The sequence below is a fragment of the Coturnix japonica genome, unplaced genomic scaffold (assembly GCF_054131305.1).
Source record: "Coturnix japonica strain WE unplaced genomic scaffold, WE-NBRP24 Scf039, whole genome shotgun sequence".
NCBI classification, from domain to species: Eukaryota; Metazoa; Chordata; class Aves; order Galliformes; family Phasianidae; genus Coturnix; species Coturnix japonica.
This window is the reverse complement of record NW_028188942.1, coordinates 3,939,250-3,945,797: the sequence shown is the minus strand read 5'-3', so window position 1 is coordinate 3,945,797 and position 6,548 is coordinate 3,939,250. Positions and strand designations below refer to the sequence as shown.

The window sequence follows — 6,548 nt, the reverse complement described above, 5'->3', positions numbered from 1 at the left end:
GGGTCAGATGTATGGGGTAGTGTTGTATTAGGCGAAATACGGGGATGTTATCGGGCTGTGACGTGACAGGCCCTTCCCCATATTCTGGAAGAATCTTGCTACGTGTAATACAGTAGGCGTAGACGAAGTGGACAAAGGTTATATAAGGTCGTGTGTGCTTCAATAAATCGCCATTTTACCACACTACCACCTTGGTGTCACTTGGTAATTGGTCTAACTACCGCTTCAGTTGGAGGCGAGAGATCGTAAAGCCATTAACGATCATAAAGCCTTCAAATGGTGACCGCCGACGTGATTCGTCACGATTAGGCGTGATTAGGGACTTTTGGAGCAAGGTAGTTGTCTGCTAAACGGCAGCAGGATCCCACTGCGGTAGCGAATCCTCTCGTTGCGGAGTAGTGGAAGCCCAGGGTCGAAGAGGAGTGGCCATCACTCTTCGACAGGTGGGAGAGCGAGCTCGGAATCCCGGAATCTCGGAATCTCGGGGACCCCCAGGAACCTTCGGGGAAGCGCCAGGGAGCGGCCAGGAGAACTACGTTCGGCCGGGGCGACATGGAAGCCGTTATCAAGGTAATTCTTCACGCTTGCAAACTTCACTGTGGGAAACAGGCTCCTTCCAAAAAGGAGGTAACAGCAGTTCTTTCGCTGCTGGAAAAGGAAGGGCTTTTAACAAACCCGTCTGATTTATACAATCCTGGCAGATGGGATGGAATTACGGCCGCACTATCTCAAAGGTCGCTGGCCACTCGAAAAGTATCAGAATTCAAAGTATGGGGACTTATCTTGGAGGCGCTGAAAGCAGCACGGGAGGAGAAGCTAGCAAACCAACGTGCTAGAGACATTCTGGGTTTGGAGACGGGGGGAGGCCGGGGGGGGAGTCTTGACTCTCTTACAGATTCAGTGCAAGGCAAGATGGCGCCGGCTCCCCCGAACACACCTGTTCCTTCGCCTAAGACGGACATTCCAGAAGGCAGCCCTGAACAGGAGGACACCCCGCCTCCGCCCCCCTATCCTAACTCCTCGTATCCTTCATTGGACGCCTACAGGGATGAAGGGGGAGGGAAGCCCCTCGAGGAATGCGATGTTGCTACTGTACCTGATAAGAACAAGGACAAGGGAGAGAGAAAGGGGGGAGGCATGGTGGTGCCACCAGAGCTGAAAGGAGGAGGTGTGGTCCCACCAGAGCTGAAAGGGGGAGGTGTGGTGTCACCAAGGAAAAGTGTAAGGAGGGGTGGTACTTCTTCGTTGTCGGGTCCCGCCTGTTGCTGTGCGTATGCCGAGAAAGGGGGGGATTGTGCCAACCCATGTGATAGTGAAGGTGAATGTGGGTGTGATGATTTCATGTGGCCCGCCCAAGGGGCTGGCCAAGCCGCCCAAGGTGCCACCCAAGGGGGATGTGGTCCTGCGTGGGCTGCCCAGGGGGCCGCCCAAGGGGGATGTGGCCCCACGGCACCCGTACCGTGGAGCCCACCCACTTTCACTGATTGGGCCCAGACAAGGGAGGACCTCCAGACAGCCGACCCGGAAACAACAGCTTTTGCCCTCCCGATAATAGTGAAACAGGATGGTCCGGCTTGGACCCCTCTGGATTCCAAGGCGATTACTCGCCTTGCAGAGTTAGTTAAGAACAAGGGCTTGCGTTCTCCGGTAACTATGTCAGCAATTGAGGCTCTCATGGCCTCGAGTCTCCTGCCGTACGATGTGGTCAGTCTCATGAGGGTGATTCTTGAGCCCGTGCAGTACACGCTGTGGTATGATGAATGGAATAGATTGCTTCAGGCTGTTGTCGCTGAGGCAGCTCGTAATAACAATCATCCGGCTAATGCGCATACAGGTCAGGGCCGTGGAGCTAGGGTTGAAAGAACTACTCTCTTGCGCCTTCAGAGACTAGCAGATGGTATGGTGGGATCCCCGGAGGGTCAAGCAAGAGGGCTGAGAGCGGGGGAGTTAGCTGCGCTTACAAAGGCAGCCCTTCAGGCGCTGCGGACAGTGGCTAAAGTTGCGGAGCCTGTGCTCCCGTGGTCCGACATCAAACAGGAGCCTTCTGAGTCATTTTCTGATTTTGCAAATCGCTTGATTCGTGCCATTGAAGGGTCTGACCTCCCGAAGGGAGTCCAGCCTTTGGTTGTGATAGACTGTCTCAAGCAAAAGTCGCTCCCGGACGTTCAGCAGATAATTAGGGCAGCTCCTGGAACTTTGAACACCCCAGGGGAGATTATCAAATATGTGCTAGATCATCAGAAAAATACTCCCTCCAATAATGATGGCTTGGCAACTGCCGTGCAGGGAATGGCTGCCGAAGTCAGCTCTGCGATTAAATCTGCAGTGATGATGGCAGCTCGCACCGGGGATGAGAAGGGAAAAGGTCCGTGTTTCAAGTGTGGGCAGCATGGTCATTTTAAAGCACAATGCCCCAAGAAAGCTGGGCAGAGCAAGCCGCAAGGAAAACGTTGTCAGTTGTGCAATGGGGTTGGACATGTTGCGCGTCACTGTCGAAAATTTGAGGTTTTGCCGCAGGGAAACTGGAACGGGAGGGTGCCAGCGGCCCAGGGCCCCTTCCCGCTTCATTAAAATGGGCCAAGCGTGTTGACCACACGGTGGCGCTGACCATGGATCTAGGTGATAGGCCATTGGTGAGGGTCATGATGACGTTGGACCCTGGAGTGCCTACACTAGGTCCTAGGACGGTGTACCTTACAGCTTTGTTGGACTCTGGTGCAGATGTTACTGTTATTGCAGAGCGCGATTGGCCATTCCAGTGGCCAAAGGTTGCAACATCAAAGGTCCTGATAGGGGTGGGGGGTGAAATAACCACCTCTGTGTCGGATGCGGAGGTGGGAATTTCAATCATTAATCGAGATGGCTCAATAGAAAAAACTGTTTTCATCACCCCCAATATAGCTCCGATCAGGGGATCTCTGCTAGGCAGAGATCTTCTTCTTCTCATTGGGTTACGGCTGACAAATTTATCCTAAGGGCCACTGTCCACCACTTGGCGCTGCAGCATGCGATTCCGCTGCGTTGGAAACAGGATACATCTCCTGTTTGGGTGGATCAGTGGCCCATTCCTGCTAAAAAATTGGCAGCGCTCATACAGCTTGTTTCCAGAGAACTTGCACTAGGCCATATAGAGTCATCGCTTAGCAATTGGAACACGCCCATCTTTGTCATTCAGAAGGCCTCTGGATCGTTTCGGCTGCTCCACGATCTCCGAGCAGTCAATTCACAGATCATCCCCTTTGGTCCTGTCCAGCAAGGGGGACCTTTGTTGTCAGCAGTCCCACAGGGATGGCCTCTGATGGTCATTGATCTAAAGGATTGTTTCTTCTCTATCCCATTGGCTAAACAGGATAGGGAAGCCTTTGCATTCACAGTTCCGATTGTAAATAATCGAGAGCCAGCTCAGAGGTACCAGTGGAAGGTTCTTCCGCAAGGTATGGTCTGTTCACCTACGATCTGTCAACTTGTGGTGAGCAGAGTCATAGAACCAGTGAGAAAGGCACTGCCAGGATGCCAAATCGCCCATTACATGGATGATTTGCTGCTTGTTGCACCTGATGATGCTCAGTTGAAAACGTTGGAGGGGCAGATCGTCCGCACCCTCATCTCTGCAGGGTTTGTGATCTCTCAGGAAAAGATCCAGAGAGAACCAGGGATTGAATTCCTAGGCTATAAATTTGGATCTTCCACAGTAATCCCGGAGGGGCTGGAGATTAAGCCTCAAATTACAAACTTATGGGATGTGCAGAAGTTGGTGGGGGCACTGCAATGGGTGAGGAATGCCATTGGCATCCCTCCGCGCCTCATGAAACCTTTCTATGATCAACTGAAGGGATCAGTCCCACAAGAGGAGAGGCATTGGAATCCAGAGATGGAGTCAGCCTGGCAGGAGATACTGTCAGCCTGCTCCACCAATGCCCTTGCCAGGTGGGAACCTGATCGCCCGTTGGAGGCTGCGGTCACTAGGTGCCAGCATGGTTCAGCTGCAGTGATTGGGCATGCTTTGAACTCTCGGCCACGCCCACTGTCATGGTTATTTTCTGCTCAGCCGGTGAGAGCATTTACCACATGGCTAGAACAGCTGTCATATTTGCTGCGAAAGGCTCGCCTCACTGCGATCAGAGCTTTCGGGAAGGACTTGGAAGTCATCTATTTACCAGGAGCTTTTCGAAATGTGCAACCTCTGCCAGATGAGGTGTCATTGGCTGTTTATGACTTCAGCGGAAAGTTTTGCTATTCAGACTCACTGCCAATTTTCGAACTGGCAAAACCCCTCCAGATATCATTGCGACACAGGGTCCTGGACACCCCTGTGAACGGTCCTACAGTCTTCACTGATGCTTCGTCATCAACGGGCCAGGGGGTGGCTGTGTGGCAAACAGTTGAGGGTGGCTGGAGTTACAAGATGATAACAGACAAGACAGCAAGTGTTCAGATGCTCGAGGCTAGGGCTATGGCAGTGGCACTACATCTTTGGCCCACGAAGCCTTGCAATGCTGTCACGGATTCTGTGTTCGTGGCAAAAATGCTGCTACGGATGGGAAAGGAAGGGCAACCGAGTACAGCAGCTGCAGCCCTGTTAGAGGATGCTTTAGCTATCAGGGTTGCACCCGTTGCCATCCTTCATGTTCGTAGCCACTCTGAGGTGCCAGGTTTCTTTACAGCAGGAAACGACATGGCTGATCGGATATCAGGGAACCAGGTGTGCACTTTGCAGGAAGCTCGTGATCTTCATTCAGCACTTCACATAGGGGCCAAGGCACTGGCTCGAGCCTGTTCTATCCCGATTACAGTCGCTAGGGAGGTAGTGCAAACCTGCCCTCACTGTAATTCTGCGCCAGCTTTAGGAGCGGGGGTTAATCCTCGTGGTCTCGCTCCATTAGACGTCTGGCAAACAGACTTCACAATGGAACCACGGATGGCCCCACGACAGTGGCTGGCTGTGACTATTGACACGTCCTCTACCGTCATTGTAGCCACACAACACGGTCGTGTCAGTTCTACAGCAGCACAACACCATTGGGCCACGGCTATAGCAGTTTTGGGAATACCGCGCCACATAAAAACAGACAATGGTTCTTGCTTTATTTCGCGTTCGTCCAAAGATTGGTTAGCTCGCTGGAATATCACACACACCACAGGCATTCCGGGAAATTCGCAGGGCCAAGCTATCGTCGAAAGGGCTAACCGCCTCCTCAAGGAAAAGATTCGTGTCCTTGGGGAGGGGGAAGGCTATTCGGGAAAGATCCCAGTATCACAACAAGGGGAAATCTTGGCCCGCGCACTGTATGCACTAAATCACTTTGAGCGAGGAGAAAATTCCAGGACCCCCACCCAGAAACATTGGCGGCCAAGAATCATTGAAGAAGGCCCGCCAGTAAAGATCAAGGTGGATAATGGGTCCTGGGAGTCGGGATGGTCCATACTAGTCTGGGGAAGGGGGTACGCAGCAGTAAAATGCAAAGGCACAGGAGACATACGTTGGGTGCCATCGAGAAAAATTAAGCCAGAGGTTGGTGGTGAAAAAGAAAATGTCAGGGAAATAACAAGAGCTGAGTATCCTCTTCCAGGACCTCTTGATCGGCCGCCCAAGGAATCCTGAACTGGTGGAGCGCAGAAGAAGATCTTTCATCTGGATACCGAAGAAATTCTTGAGACTCAAGAACCCAAAGGACCCAGAGAAACAACCCCTGCTGCCAACGAGAGACACCATTTTGATGCTGCTATGTCTTTTGTCTTTATGTTGGTCGCCGGTGGGGGGTGTTCACTTGATCCAACAACCTGGGAATCTGTGGGTTACTTGGGCGAAACAAACAGGCAGGACGGATTTCTGTCTTAGCCTGCAATCAACCACCTCGCCATTTCAAACATGTTTAATTGGGATTCCTATATGGGGGAACTCCTCTGAGTTTCAGGGATACGTAAGATCATATAATCCCATACAAGATCCATGCAGAGAATTCTGTGCACTAACAGCTATTAACATCACACGCAGAGATTTAGGGAATGACACTGTAATCCTTGTGAAACAAGGTCTGTGAAACAAGCTAACATGACTTCCACACTGCTGAGTGAGCTACTTGAAGACACTGACAGTATTAGATATGCTATGCTTCAAAACAGAGCAGCAATTGATTTCTTGCTTCTCGCACAGGGTCATGGTTGTAAAGACTTTGATGGGATGTGTTGTTTTAACTTGAGTGATCATAGTAAGTCGTTGCACGAGAAGCAGGAGGTGAAGAGGCTGAAGAAGAGGAGGAAGGTGCTAAGGAAGAATCAGAAGAAGGCAAAGAAGGTGAAGAGGAAGATGGAGAGATATTGTTGCGTATTGTAACGGGTTAAGCCTTTTAAGCATGGGGAGGGGGAAATGTTGTATTAGGCGAAATACGGGGATGTTATCGGGCTGTGACGTGACAGGCCCTTCCCCATATTCTGGAAGAATCTTGCTACGTGTAATACAGTAGGCGTAGACGAAGTGGACAAAGGTTATATAAGGTCGTGTGTGCTTCAATAAATCGCCATTTTACCACACTACCACCTTGGTGTCA

At 51.5% G+C, this 6,548-nt stretch overlaps 1 pseudogene; it reads left to right on the top strand.

Annotated features, from left to right (window-relative positions):
* The first annotated feature begins 207 nt into the window (after positions 1-207).
* On the top strand, positions 208-2,975 carry LOC146753285 (uncharacterized; annotated as a pseudogene).
* The last annotated feature ends 3,573 nt before the right edge of the window (positions 2,976-6,548 follow it).